We start from the raw sequence: 14,244 nt of genomic DNA, 5'->3' as shown, positions 1-14,244 counted from the left end.
GGTGTGTTTGCGCCTGGCCTTGGTTCTGGCTCTTCACCAGGAAACGGGACTCCGAGCAGAAGGCTGGCGCCCGTTCCTGACATTCCTTTCAAGCCCACGGAAACAGAAAGGACTCCATGGAAAAATCAGTGGGTTTTATGCGAAGCCTAATGGTTTTATTTTCCTCCACTGCTTCCTTGAGCATTTACTCTAGTGAAGCAGCAGAAGTGGGATGAAGCAGTTTGAAACATGGCTTTACTTTCCCTGGGGCTCTCTGGTTCTTTCTCCACCGCCCCCTCCTCCCTGGTCCCTCCCCTTCCGCAGCTGTGTCCTCTGCCTCCTGTGTCCCCCACCCCCCGGCGTCTCCCCCTCCCCTTCTCCCCTTAGAGGCTGGTGGGTGGAGAACCAATTTTCAGGAGTTGCTCAAATTCTGAGAGAGGTGGGGGTCAGGGGCCTGTGAGCAGCATGGTGGAGCCTCGGTTGGAAAGATCCTCTGGCTGCTCTGTTGAGAAAGCTGCAGCCTGGAAACTGGGGAGCAAAACCATGTGCCCAGACCAGACGCAGCCTGGGGAGCAGTACTTGAAGTCTGGATCTGTCTCAGGGGAGACAGAGTGGGTCACGGCGGACGTCAGGTTGTCCTGAGCGAGTCGACGCAGGGGCATTCCATGTGCTGAGATGGAGGAGCGGCGGGGGGCGAGTGCAGCCAAGCTACGGTGGGCATAGGAGCTGGGCATGTGCTCCCAGATTCAGGGGTGAGGCCGTGGGGCAGATGGGACAGGGAGCAGGGAGCTTTCAATGTCTGTGTGATGAAGGTGAATGAGCAGGCCAGCGAGTGAGGGAGGGGACCGCTTGGAGAAGTGCGTGCTGGGACCCCGACACTTAGGGGTCTTCGAATTGGGGAGATACCTGTGCCGGACACTGAGAAGGGGGCCCAGTGAGGGAGAGAGCAAGCAGATGGTGGTAGCCTCCTGGCAGTCCCGGGAAAAATACTCCGTGCGATGGCGTTCTTTTCGGGGACTGGATTCCGAGCCCCTCTGACATGCACGGTGGATTTTGAAGTCTGCTTGTCAGTCCTTTGTAGCCAGCAGAAGCAAGGCTGGCTCTTCTCACCTGCGGTTTATAGGAGCCAGATGGTGTGAGCGCCAGAAATGTGGACGCGCTTTGCTGACATCACCAACGAGCAGGGCAAGCTTGAGGAAGGTACAGCAGCACAGATTCTTCTAAGACACAGCGAGTGTGTCTCTACGTTTGGGTGGTAACTCCTGCACCGGGCAGAAAGTTAACAGGTCCAAAGGGTCTTCAGTGAGAAGCAGTCTCCTGGCCCCTGGGCCCCCAAGGCAGCCCTGCTTCACATCCTTCCTCTCCTCCCCCACTCTCCAGTGGGACGGGCCGCTGCCCACGTCTGTGTCTCCTCCCTTAGCTCTTGGCCCCCTCACCCCCGTGTACCTCGGCCCCTGCATAGAGAGCCCCTTGTTTGGCTGCTACGTCGTCCAAGGAGCCTGTATTTTCAGGCTGTCAGGTTGCTGTGCCGTGTGCAGCTCCGCAGGAAGCAGCCGGCGTGCACATTAACCTGATCGCCGCATCCTGTCACACCCCCAGGGTCTGGCACCCACGACCCCTTCTCTGAAGCACCAGGGACCCGCGATTCTTGTAGCTCTGACACTGGACCTGGGGCTGTTGGGACGGAAGGGGGCTGGAGACTTTCTGAGACCCATGCAAAGACTGAGGCAAAGGTCCAGTGCCACTGTCTCCCGTATTTTGTGATCTCAGTCCCGGGTCTGGAGAGTGTCCTTTAGGTACACCTCCTTGGTGCTTTTTCCCAGTCGATGTCCATCAGTGAGCTGGGTTTTCCTGTCGTGACCGGTGCTTTCCGTTTAGGTGGGGGTTGGAAGGGCCCTGGAGTGCGTCCATTTTATAAAGTGTTTAAATCCAGGGGCTGTGCTCCAGTGTCCTCCATCTCACTGACCAAGTGGGAATCGGTGTCCCAACAATCTCAGATCACATTTGTAAGCAGTGACGACGAATGCCAGCGCTGTGCTTTGCGTTGGGAGCGTTCACTCCCTGCCACGTGAAGATGGCTGGAGGGCGCTGGTGTGTCCTGGGCCATTTGGGTGGCAACCTCTCCCTTTTTGACTTAATTGGCACAGTCTCTTACTTTTCGTTTCTTTTTATAGTTTGGATGTACAAAGCCCTACCCCTTGGAAGGCACCCAGAAGCATTTGTAATTATTCATAAAACTCAAGAATCGAGGATTATCATGTCATGAGACCGATCACGAAAACAGAACTTTCATGAATTAAAAAACGTCTATCAGGGAAAATAAGTTCTTTTAAAAGGACCCCAAGCTTAGGTCTATGGGAAAGTGATCCACATTTTAGGTTTAGAATTATAATGGTTTTCCTTCCTCCTCCTCCAGTGTCCCCTGGTCACATATGGGTAGGACGTTCTCACCCTTCCTTTTCTCTGGCTCAGGCCTGCTGGCCCGCTCTGGCCCCATTCGGTTCCCCTGTCCGGGAGGTCCTAGGTTCACCGTGTGACCCTGGGCAGGTTATGCAACAGCTCAGAGCCTTCGTCCTCCTTTGTGATATTGGGACAGTCACGCTCACAGGTTTCAAAGTTGTCTAGGGTTCGGTGCTTGAATGTGGGATTTGCCTTGTCACCTGCACACGATTGCTTATCATGAGAGGGGTCTCTTTACTGCATCTGCGAATGTGGAACGCGCTCCTGGTGACGTCCGTGCGGAGCCCCTGGACCTGTGTGCAGGAGCAAAGGCCAGTGTTGTTTACCCTGCTGGTGCCTTTATGATGCAGGACGTGCGGCCACTCTGCCTGTGTGTGGGGAGCCACGGCTGTTTTCTGCGGCCGTCCTTGCTCAGGTGTGTTTACTGACTTTGTCCGGCGATGCTTATCTCAAGTGAGTTGGGTCATTCCTTCCAGGGGCCTCAGGAACCGATTAGCATTCCAGTCCTTTGCTGACGCATGCCCTTTGTGCCTGCACACTGACCACTGCGGAAGTGCAGGCCCAGCTCTCAGGCCCAGCGTCCGCGTGGTCAGGGGAGCTAGAAATGGAAGATGTATGTACCATTGGCCTCCCCTGGGTCTCACAGACCTAGTCCTGTTCCCGGGAGCTGCCCCTTAGCTCAGGGCCTGGGCTCTGGGTCTGTGCAGAGCAGAGCTCAAGGACTTTCTGCACAATTGGCCGGCATAGCGACCGCTGGCGAGTCCCTTCCGCTCTCAGTGTCCAGGCCCTGCGTGGGGACAGTGACTGTGTTCCACGTGGGTTGTTGAGAGGAGTGGATGCTTCGCACAGATGAATACACAAATAGACAAGGAGTGTGGCCGTCATGATGTTGAAGTCAGTTGTTGATACTTGAATAGAATATTCCAGACAAGTCTCTCAGAAAATACTGAGAATGTGAAAAGCAGAGGTCAAATGCAGACGCTTGTGCCTAAACACACGCAGTTTGAATGGTGAGGTCACTCTTGGCTGCAGGTAATTGACAGTGACGTCCCTGCACCTTCTCCCCTTCTGCAGAGACCTGTGGAGAGAGGACGAGTTGGTGTTCTGAAAGGGATTCTTTTATCTGCACGGAGGAAAAGGAACGGGTTTCTAACCGGCAGCAAGCATGCCGGCTGCAGCCTGCAGGGTAGAACTCAGGGCTGGCATTTGAGGAGCTGATGACTTTCTTCCTTCAGACGGCTTAGGGGTGATATGTTCCCCTTCCCCCGCCCCCAGAAAGTGAGGCGTGATTCTTCAAAACTTTATTGTAATTTTCTCCCATTTTTCCTCATAAAAAGGAATAATAATTGTAAAGAAAAGAGACGAGAGCAGTGGTGCTCAGCTTTGGAAACACCTGAGGAGCTGCAGAGCCCCAAACACTCTTTTTGAGATTTTATTTTTTCTGGTCTGGGGTGCCGCCCGGGCACCTGGAGTTTTAGCCTCTCCCCACCTCCCATGGGATGTGCAGCCTGGTGGCTAGGATGAGGTCACCAAGGTTCTCATGGGTCAGTCTATGGTGGAACTGCCCCCCCCGGGGCTCCTACAGCACCCCCTGCATTGCAGCCCCACCCCAGAGCTCCTGAGTTAGCCGGTCAGGGTCTGAGCTGCAGAGCTGGCATTTCAGTGCGGTCCCAGCTGCTGTCTGTCCAGAGACCAAACAGCAGGACTGGAGTGTTCTGGTCAGAGCCTGGACTTCTGTACTGACTGTCACCTGCTTAGGCCCCCGTCACAGCCCTGGGACCTTGACTGATGCACTCCATTTTCCTCTTGTAAACATGGGCGCTGAGACCACATACACTCGTGTGTGTGTGTGTGTGTGTGTGTGTGTGTGTCTGTTTGCACACACACATACTTATGTGCACAAGTCCTACCAAGGACTTGGAAATCATTTTTTTCCCCCCTTGAAATAATTGATAGTAAGAGCATCTGAGTCCATGGGTTCCTTTCTGTTGGGGGAGTGGGAGGAGGGTGGGTTTTATGCAATTTCATCTCCAATGTTTTCTCACTTAAGGGTTTTTGTTTGTTTGTTTTAGTTTATTCTGATTTGGGTATATATCTTTAATAAAATTTATAATTTCATTCAAGTTACCAAATTTATTTAGGTTTGTCTGTAAAAAGACTATACAATTAAAGAAATGATTATATTCCTCTTCTTTTGTTAAATTTTTATATATTAGTGGGGTTTTTTATTTGTAAGAGATTTGTCTTTCATTCATCTTTGTTGGAATTTCATCAGTTCTGTAATGTTTTGCTTTCTGATTTGTTTTCGACCAGATTTCCTTCCTTCTGGTTGAAGGATGGATTTGCCCTACTCTTTTAAGTTCTTCTTTCTTTTGTAGGAGGTGCAAAGGTCATGCATTAGTTTTCCTTCTGTTGTTTCTCTTCTTTCCTTCTGTCTGTCTTGACACGTGATGCTGTTCATTGTTCTAATTGTCCAGAGATGACTCTTGTATTAATTTCCTCCTTGGACCAGTTATTTAGGCCACAGCTTGTTTTTAATTTTCAAGTGGCTAAGTTCTCGTTTTTTATGCACACGTTCCTAATTTCTAGTTGTGTTGTGTTTGGTTCTAGCACGGGGCCTGTTGGCACGGGGCCTGCTGGTATGGTGGCTGGCTGTCCCTGTGTCAGCCTGGGCCTGTGGCGTCTGCTCTGTGTCTTCACGCCGGCTGGCAGCAGGAGGCCTGGCCCCTGCAGGTGTTTCTGTGGTTCCAGAGATCTTTAGGTGTTAGCAAAATGTACTGATCTTCTCTGTGGTTGAGTATTTTATAAAATAATAATTTCAAATATTGTAAATATTTGCCGATGAGAACTTTTCATAAATGCCCATGACTGCAGTCTCATCTGGCGTAGTTTTATGGACTCTTTTTACCTCAATTTGATTCCTTCCTTTGCCCTAAGTGATCCACAGAAGTCTCCAACTACAAACAGTCTTTCCCAGTTTCTCCTTGGAGGTGTTAGCATTTCTGTGTGTTCATTTACTTTTGTGTAAAAGGTTTATTGAAGTATGATGTTCATTCTTATCAAGTAAGGTTCGTTTCTATTGTGGCTTTGTTATTTGGAGGATAAAGAGCTACCACTATTTTCGTTCTTCACTGATTACACTTTTATCAATGGCTTTCGCTTTAAAAATGTGGATTAGTGTGTCTTTGTCCTAGATGATGCTTGACCATCACTGCCACTCCTTCGCCATTGTTTTCTGTGCTGTGTTCTTAGATCTTTGCCCATTCTGTCTCTACCCGGTTTCTAGCTGTCCTTTCAAAGCTTTTCTTTTTCAGTTTGCTTTGGGTATTTTTTTTCCGCTGGAATATTTCTGAGTATTATTTTGAACAGAAGGGAACTGGGCAGCTGACATCATGGCGACATGTCATGAACCTCTGAATCAGTTGTTTCAGTTTAGGACGCTCCTTCCTCTGTCTGTTTTCCATTTTCCCTTTGCTGTTTAAAGCGGTATTAATTTCTTTTTTAGCCTTTTATTATGATTTAGAATGCAAATATCTGTTTTAAATTCTACAAGTGATTATGTTAATATATCATGAAATTTGCTCAATTATATTTTTCCTAATAAGGAACAGGATCTTCTGTCTTTTATGGAAGGTACCGCTTTTTTTATTTTAAAATCCTGCAATGATTTATTTGAAGACTCGAAACTTTTCTGTTTTATGTTAATTTTTGATGCTTTATCTTTTTAAAAAATGTTAATATTTTTTGAGTTACTTTGAAATGTAATTGACATCCAGCACTGTATTAAGGTGTACAGAATAATGACACTATGACACGATGACCACAATATTTAATCTTTAAACAAAGTTTTATTATTTAACTTGTCCATCAACAAGCACACTAGTTAAGCCTCGCTTGTTTGCAGATCCCTCTTGAGTTCCTCCTGTGTGCTCTTCTGGGTGTAGCAGGGAACAAGGCCGACTTCTTGAACAAGAAGGGTTTAGCCCATCTAAGACGTGTAGTAAGGCTGGCGTCAGAGACGACAGGCGACGAGCTTGCACTGTGTGTGCTGAAGGGTTGGGCCGGCAGGCGGGGGCTGTCATCTGAGTGTCTGGGGGAAGAGAGGAGAGAGTGGGAAACAGACATTCTGGAGAGTCCAAAGTAAATTTCCTAAGGAGATGGAGTTGCTTTTGTAGTTGTGTTTGCAAGCAGCATGAAATACATATTTTGGATTTCTGGTTCAATAAAAATAGAAAGTGTCCATTTAGCACCGTTTGTGACTCGGGGGGTTCTGGAAGTGGCTGGTTGCCTTAAGCAGAGCAGTTGCGTTTTTCTAGGAGTGGGTCAGAGGAAGAGGTGGGTACGAATGCTCGGGCGTGTGCCAGGTCTGGAGCAGCCCTCTGACCCTCCTTGAGGAAGGACGGGAGTTCAGCAGGCGCGGGCGAGTGGGGTGGCAGTGGCCCGGCCAGTGGCAGCAGTCTGTGCCCTGGAGGGTGGGTGGGTGTGCAGAGGACAGCTGGTGAGCTTGGAGGTGGGGTGCTAACCACACACCCAACCTGACCTTATTCTTAAATGTGGGTTGCTACCTATCGCCATGCCTTGAAATCAAGTGATTAGGTCATTAAAAAGTGTGTTTTAGTAAGGAAATGGAACAGAAGAGGAACCACGAGAGTGACTGGCAGGGTCCTTAGCACGCACTGAGCCCCTTGTCCATTATAAAGGCTGAGGAGCATCACGAGATGAACGTGGGGACCCGCCCATGCACTGGCCAGCACCCCGTTCATGTTTCTAGAATACAAAGTCATCCTGATGGGACAGGGAACCGGGACAGTGTGCTCGACTGTAAACAGAGCCAGAGTTGGTGGTGCTGCGACAGGCGTATGAATGTCACCTGCTGCCTGCCAAAGTCTCCGGCATTTCAGTTAGGAACGCCCAGTGTGCTTTTCAGAAAAGGTGTCACCTACTGTAACATTTTTTAAGTTTATGACAATTGTATCATTTTAGCTTGACTGGTACAAATTGCCCTTAAAATGGAGAAAAATAAATAAACATGAAATGAAAAGAACAAAGACACGTGCAAGTTCAGTTGCTGGATCCAGAAGTGTAAATATTGACATTGTTAAGAAAAATGTTGACTCTAGAATCAGCAAACTTTTGACTTTGCTTGGATTATTTTTTCTGCACTATAGTCTCTTAAGGAAAAAAGTGCCAACTGTGGTGAAAATTATTTAAATTTTTATCGTAAGTTCAAAACTCAATTAAAACGGTCAGACTCCATGACATTATTTATAATAGCATTCTTGCAGAGGCATACTTAACGTTCACAGTCTAAAGGACGTGGGAGAGCAACACAGAAAGCTGAACGTGTCAATGAGCTCCTTTCATCAAAGGAAGAAAAAGGACAAATTGGCACGGTGTCGCTGTCATTCTACAACGGTTAACGAGGAAGTCTTTTATCATTAGAGCTTTGAAGCTTCACTGTCTCCACCTGCTTATGAAACGCTTCCTCAGTACTGTATGTGGTACATCATTGTTTGAGAAATTAGCTGATGATTTAGAAACGAATCTCTTTGGAGTAGCACAGTCTGTCATCAAATCTGTACCATTGTAGGACACTTAGAACTAGTGAGGCTTGTTGTCCAGGGCCGGTGTGGGGTTTTCCGTCTCCAGGAGAGCACAGGTAATGACAGTGCCTATAGCGCTGCGAGCTGTGGGTGGCCAGACCATGAAAGGAGGGCTTGTGATATGAGTTCCGTCTCACCTCCCAGACCCCTGGGTCCCATAGTCACAGGACTGAGACAGGGCCAGGCTGGTCCAGATAAATCGAAATGGAAAACGTGTAAACAAGTTCCAAGCAATTACGATGGTGTTCTTTGAAGAAAAATAGGTTTGTACGGAAGCGATATCTGGGACCACTGCTGCATACATCTCCAAGCTTTTGTAGCCTAAGAACTTCTGTTGTTGAATCTCAGGGTGGTATTAAAGAATTTAGCGAAAGTTGATTTTATTAAAGGAAGTTCACTGAATAGCCAGCTATTTGTTTTTGGTTTTCTTTAGGATAAAATAAACAAAATACAAAATTTACCATTTTAAAATTTGAACCATTTTTAAGCATACAATTCAGTGAAGTTAAGTACATTTACAGTGTTGTGTGACCACTGCCATTTCTGGCATTTTTTCATCATCCCCAAAAGAAATTCTGTACACATTAAACAACCCCCCCTACCCCAGCCGCTGACAACTTCTATCCCTCTTTTTGTCTCTATAAATTTTCCTATTCTAGGTACCTCATGTAAGAGAGGGCATATTTGTCCTTTTGTGACTTATTGCACTTAGGATGGTGCCTTTAAGGTCCATCCATTTTGTAGCATCGATCAACATGTCATGATTTTCAGGGCTGAGTACTATTCATTGTATGTGTATACTGCATTTTGCTTGCCTATTCATCTGTCAGTGGTCACATGGGTCACTGTCACCTTTTGGCTGTTGTGAATAATGCTGCTATAGACATGAGTGGACAAGTGTTTGAGTCCCTGCTTTTGATTCTTTTGGGTATATGCCTAGACATGGAATTGCTGGAACATATGTTAATTCTATGTTGACTTGTTTGAGGAGTTGTCATAGTGTTTCCACAGAGGCTGCACCGTTTTACATTCTCTCTGGTGGTGCACAAGGGTTCCCGTTTCTCCACATCCCCACCGATGCATGTTCTTTTCCGTGATCCCTCACTGTGGTGTAGTTACAACATTTGCCCAGTTTTGGATTTTGTTGTGGTGGTTGTTTTCATTGGGCTGCAGGAGTTCTTTATGTATTCTGGATATTAATCCCTTCTCAGATATATGATTTGCAACTGTTTTGTACCTTCCTGTGAGTAATTTTTTTACTTTCTTCATAGTGTTGTTTGATGCACAAAAATTTTTAATTTCAGTGAAGTCCAATTTATCTTTTCTTTTTTCTTTTTCTTTTGTTGCTTGTGTCTTCGGTGTCATGTTCTGGAAATCATTGTACACTCCACTGCCATGATATATATTTTTTTCCTATGTGTGCTTCCAAGAGTTTTGTAGCTTTAGCTCCTACATTTAGATGTTTGATTCATTTTAAATTCATTTTTGTGTGTAGTCTAAGGTAAGTGCCCAACTTCATTATACTGTATGTAGATATCCAGTTTTCCCAGAACCATTTGTTGAAAGACTGTCCTTTTTCCATTTAGTGGTCTTGGCGTCCTTGTTGAAAATCAATCCGCCGTGTATGAGGATTTATTTCTGGGCTCTCACTGGTCTACGTGTCTGATTTATTACCAGAGCTCTGGAGCAAGTTTTGAAGTCAGGAAGTGTGTGTCCTTCAACTTCATTCTTTTTCAAAATCCTTTTGGCTATTTGGGTCCCGTGAGAACCCATATGAATTTTAGAAAGGCTTTTATCTATTTCTGCAACAGACACTGGTGGGGCTGTGATTGGAACTGCATTACTTTGAATCTGTAGATGGCTTGGGGTAGTTTTGTCATCATAACATATTAAGTCTTCCAACCTGTGGAACAGGAGGTGTTCCCGATTTTTATCTTCTGTATATTCTTGTAACAGCATTTTGTAGTGTTCTGTGCACAAGTCTTTCACCTCCTTGATTGTTTTCTAATTATTTTATTATTTTTGGTGCTATTTTAAGTGGAGTTGCTTTTTTTTTTTCCTTTTCAGATTTTTCATCATCAGTGTATAGAAACACAACTGATTTTTGTGTGTGGACTTTGTGTCCTATAACTTTGCTGAATTTATTCATTAGCTCTAATTGTGTCTCTGTGTGTAATTTTTAGACTTTTCTACAGAAAAAACATGTTATCTGTGAACAAATATAATTTGAAGTCTTCCTTTCCAATTTGAAGGCTTTTTATTATTTTTTCTTGCCTGATTGATCTGGCTAGAGCTTCCAATAATAAAAGTTGTTGAATAGAAGTGTCAAAAGCAAGCATCCTTGCCTTAAGGGGAAAGCTTTCCATCTTTCACCAGGGAGTATGATGTTAGCTTGGCGTTTTATTAGAGACCAGACTTAATCCAGTTCTCCCGCTGTGTCTGACTGTAGTTTAGTACTTGTCCCAAAGGAACCTGCTCAACAGAGCTCTGAGACGTGTATTTTTCTGGCTGAGAAGCAATCTCATTTGGCAAATACTTTCAAAGGTGATGTTTAAGTAATGAAATTGGCGTACTTAATTGGTATTTTCGGTACTCTCAACACCCATCGCATTTGAAACTTCAGGGGGAAAATAACAATATGTTTCCATATATTGAACACATCAAGAGTTCCAGAGCACAAGCAGTCGGCTCAGAGTGAGGCAGGGAGAGAGTGGGACGTGATGGCCGAAGGAAGCATGGGGCAGGGCTATCCGGTGGTGGGGTGCAGAAAGGCTCCTACGGGACCAGGAGGAACTGTTCTCTTTGGCATTAAGGGGGAGCCAGCAGACACCAACCCCTCCCCTTGGCCCTCAGGAATGTGGGTGAAGGGGGAAAGCAAGACTGTACTTAGGGTAGAAGGTGGAGGGGTGTCTGGAAAGGCTGGAAGGTGGTCCGTGGAGAGCCATCAGGCACACGTGGCAGTGGGGAGGTCTCTGAGAGGCGTCATGGTGTGGCCCTGGGATCTGGCAGCAGTTGGTTGGGTGGGCGGAACACTCAGGGTTCTCCAGTGAAGCAGAGCCTGTCTGTGTATACATAAAGAGGTTTATTGTAAGGAATTGGCTCACGCGACTGTGGGGGCTGGCAAGTGAAATCCGTCGGGCAGGCCGGCAGCCTGGGAACTCAGGCAGGAGTTTGCTGCAGTCTTGAGGCAGAACTCTTTCTTCTCCAGGAAACCCGAGTCTGCTCTCCAGGCCTTCGTCTGATTGGATGAGGCCCACCACCATCTGGAGGGAAATGGCTTTTACATACAGTCAGATGATTGCAGTTCTTAACCACTTCTGCGAAATGCCTTCCGAGCAACCGCCAGCTTGATGTTTGGTGAGGTGGCTGGCTGCAGAGCAGGACAAGTCCACACACGACACTGACTCTCACAGGGCAAGGTTGACTTACAGGCCGGAGAATTTGGAAGGCCTGGGGGCTTGCAGGAAGCTGGAGGGAGCTTAGCAGCCACAGCCCTGGCCTGAGTTAGGGAAGGGGGCGTTCCGGCCTGGAGCACTACCCCGTGTGAGCACATCCACTACACATCACTGGGCCTTCTCAGCCCAGCACCCTGTTGGGGGTTGTTTTCGTTTTTATGGTGGTAATTTAAAGGATCCTAGAGAGACGCTTACAGAAAACATAATTGGTTGGTGGTAAATGTTACAGATTTACGATACTTCTATTCCTTTTAGCTACACCAGCAGTTTAGCAGTGTTTTAATTTTGGGGTCTATTTTAGTTTTCTAGGACCACCGTAACAAAGTACCCCAGAGTGGGGGGCTCAAACAACATTGATTCTCCCCAATTCTAGAGGCCAGAAGTCTGAGACTGAGGTGTGGGCAGGGTCCGGGAGGCCTCTCTCCTGGTGTCCCCACAGGGTCTTCCTCTGTGTATGTCTGTCCTGATATCCTCTTATGTTGGATTAGGGCCCAACGAACACCTCGTTTTAATGTAATTACCCCTTTAAAAGACCCTGCCTCCAAATACAGCCAATTTCTGAGGTGCTAGGCGTTAGGGTTTCAGCAAATGAATTTTTTACTTTTGGGGGTTGGGGGAAGAACATGGTTCTGCCCATAACTGGGTCTTATCTTGATTTTTTTCTTTTTTTTTGTTGCTATTTTGTTGGTGGAATTAATATCTCTAATTTTATGTCTCCCTCAGTCTTTCATTTTTCCTCTGGGAGGCTTTTATTTCTGAATTCTAAAAATATCAGACTGTAACCAGACTTTGCTAAAGACATCTGAAATGCGAGGAGCCCTGTCCCGTGACAATTTCTGGTCTTTTTCAGGTCGGAAACCTGGGTTTCCTTTGCACTGACCTTTGTTCTCTGCGTCCAGAGTTATGTTCTGGCCTTGTGTTACCGTTTTACCACTATATTTCAGTCATTCTCTTCACGGGCTATTTTCAGTGTTCCTGGAATTTCTCCCCCATGGATTTAGTTTTCTGCCATTTGGATACTCCCAATGGACAATTCATTTTGTCTTGGGCCGTTTCTTCCCTGTATTTTTCCTGCTACTCTCCTTTTCTCTGTGTTGCCTTTCCTTCATTGAGAGAAACAATCCACTTTCTTAATCTTTCTTATTGTTTTCATAGTAAAAGTACTTCAGGAAATAAACCCTCCACACGCCGGGGATAAGAATAGGACACAGTCCCCATACCCTCGTCGTGGTGGTTCTTCTTACCACTTACTGTCCTCGCTCCTCTGAAACGCAGTCTCAGAGGTGACCATGCCCTCCCCCACCCAGGGACCACTACCTGTCCCTGGGCCTGTACTGAGGGGAGTGTGGAGTGTGGGAGGTCCCACCTAGGCGGCCCCTGGACATGGTGGGGGGCCCTCTTGGAACTGTTTTGTCTCCTCCCTGAGGACCGGCGGGGCCCCCGTTGTGAAAGCTGCCCTGTGTGGATCGGGTGCGGGGACCCAGTAAGCTTGGCAGTGGCTCTTTGTCCACGGTTACTGAAAGTTAGGCTTGGTGGGGGTGCCGAGAGCCTCTGTTACCAGTGAACTCACAGTTTATTTAGGGGGTGTGAGGCCAAGAAGGAGGATTTACAACCCGGTGTGGCAGGTGGAAGGATGGATGGAAGCCCACCATGTGTCCCAGAGCCCAGAGTGGACACTGACTGAACCCTCGTGGGTGGTGGTGGTTGATGAGGGGCAGTCTGCAGGGGCTTCCTGGAGAAGGTGATCTCCAAGCTCAGCCCTAAAGGGTAGAAAGCGATAGCTAGTGTCAGAGCTGGGACAACACCTATAGGTACAGAGGCCCGAAAAAGCCTCGTGTGGCAGGAATTACAGCTTGTTCAGGGTCTCTGAGCCAGAGAGGAGGCGAGGGTCCCCAGTACCTCTGGCATTATGACAGAGAATGATAGTTGCTGCTGCTCCTGAAAATGTGTTTAATTTCCAATGGTTTCTGGGTGAGAAGAACAGTATTGAGGATCTTTCGATGTTACCTCTGGTTCCTCTCTCTTCCCAGAATCCACCAGCTGCATCCGAAGTGTGAGTCCTCGCAGCCTTCTGTCCTCACAGGGGTGAAACCCTACTTTGTAAGAATTAGCAGGGAAGATGCATCCTCGAGTTCACTTTGTAGGCATTCTCCTGTATGTTAGTAACCTGGCAGAGCACTTTGTTTATGTTCTGAGGCCGAGGGTGGTCCCTGCACAGCCCATGCCGCACTGTTTAGCGTCCCCTTGGTGCCGACATGTCAGCAAGGCGGGGCCTTCTGGGACGAGGCCACTCGGAACATTCACGAGTACTTTGCATGCATCAGGCATGTGCTTTGTGCCAGATTGAAGAAAAAAAAGAAAAAAGAAAAACAGAAAGACAGGATCTCTGTTTCCTGCTTGTCGGGAGTTCATTGTAGGCGCTAGATGTGCCTTGTAATGTCGGGGATGGTATGTCAGCTCACGGAGGAGTGGGGACGTGTCACATGAATTCTCTTCTTGAAGGTTGCAGTTAGAAAACGTGCCCTGCGGGGAGAGTGTTGAATCACTGTCGTGGTTCGCTGCCCACTGAGAACTGTGGCCGGGAGAGCCAGTTTCTATGCAGGTGGTACCTACAAGACCCCGACGGCACACGCTGACCGGCCCAGTGCTTTTCTGGAATTAGGCTCAATCCATATTTCCCACAGTATGATGGGGTCCTCAGGGTGTTCATAATCGTTATGAGGAAAGGAGTCCAGAGGACGTGTGGG

The 14,244-nt window shown here is 47.3% G+C and overlaps 1 protein-coding gene across 4 annotated transcripts in view; it reads left to right on the top strand.

Annotated features, from left to right (window-relative positions):
• The window catches only part of GRB10 (growth factor receptor bound protein 10), a 131,872-nt gene that overhangs the window by 32,369 nt on the left and 85,259 nt on the right, over positions 1–14,244 (top strand). The window lies entirely within an intron of this gene.

Source organism: Rhinolophus hipposideros, assembly GCF_964194185.1.
Source record: "Rhinolophus hipposideros genome assembly, chromosome: 18".
NCBI classification, from domain to species: domain Eukaryota; kingdom Metazoa; phylum Chordata; class Mammalia; order Chiroptera; family Rhinolophidae; genus Rhinolophus; species Rhinolophus hipposideros.
Note: the sequence above shows the minus strand (reverse complement) of the source record. Positions and strands in the feature narration are given on the sequence as shown.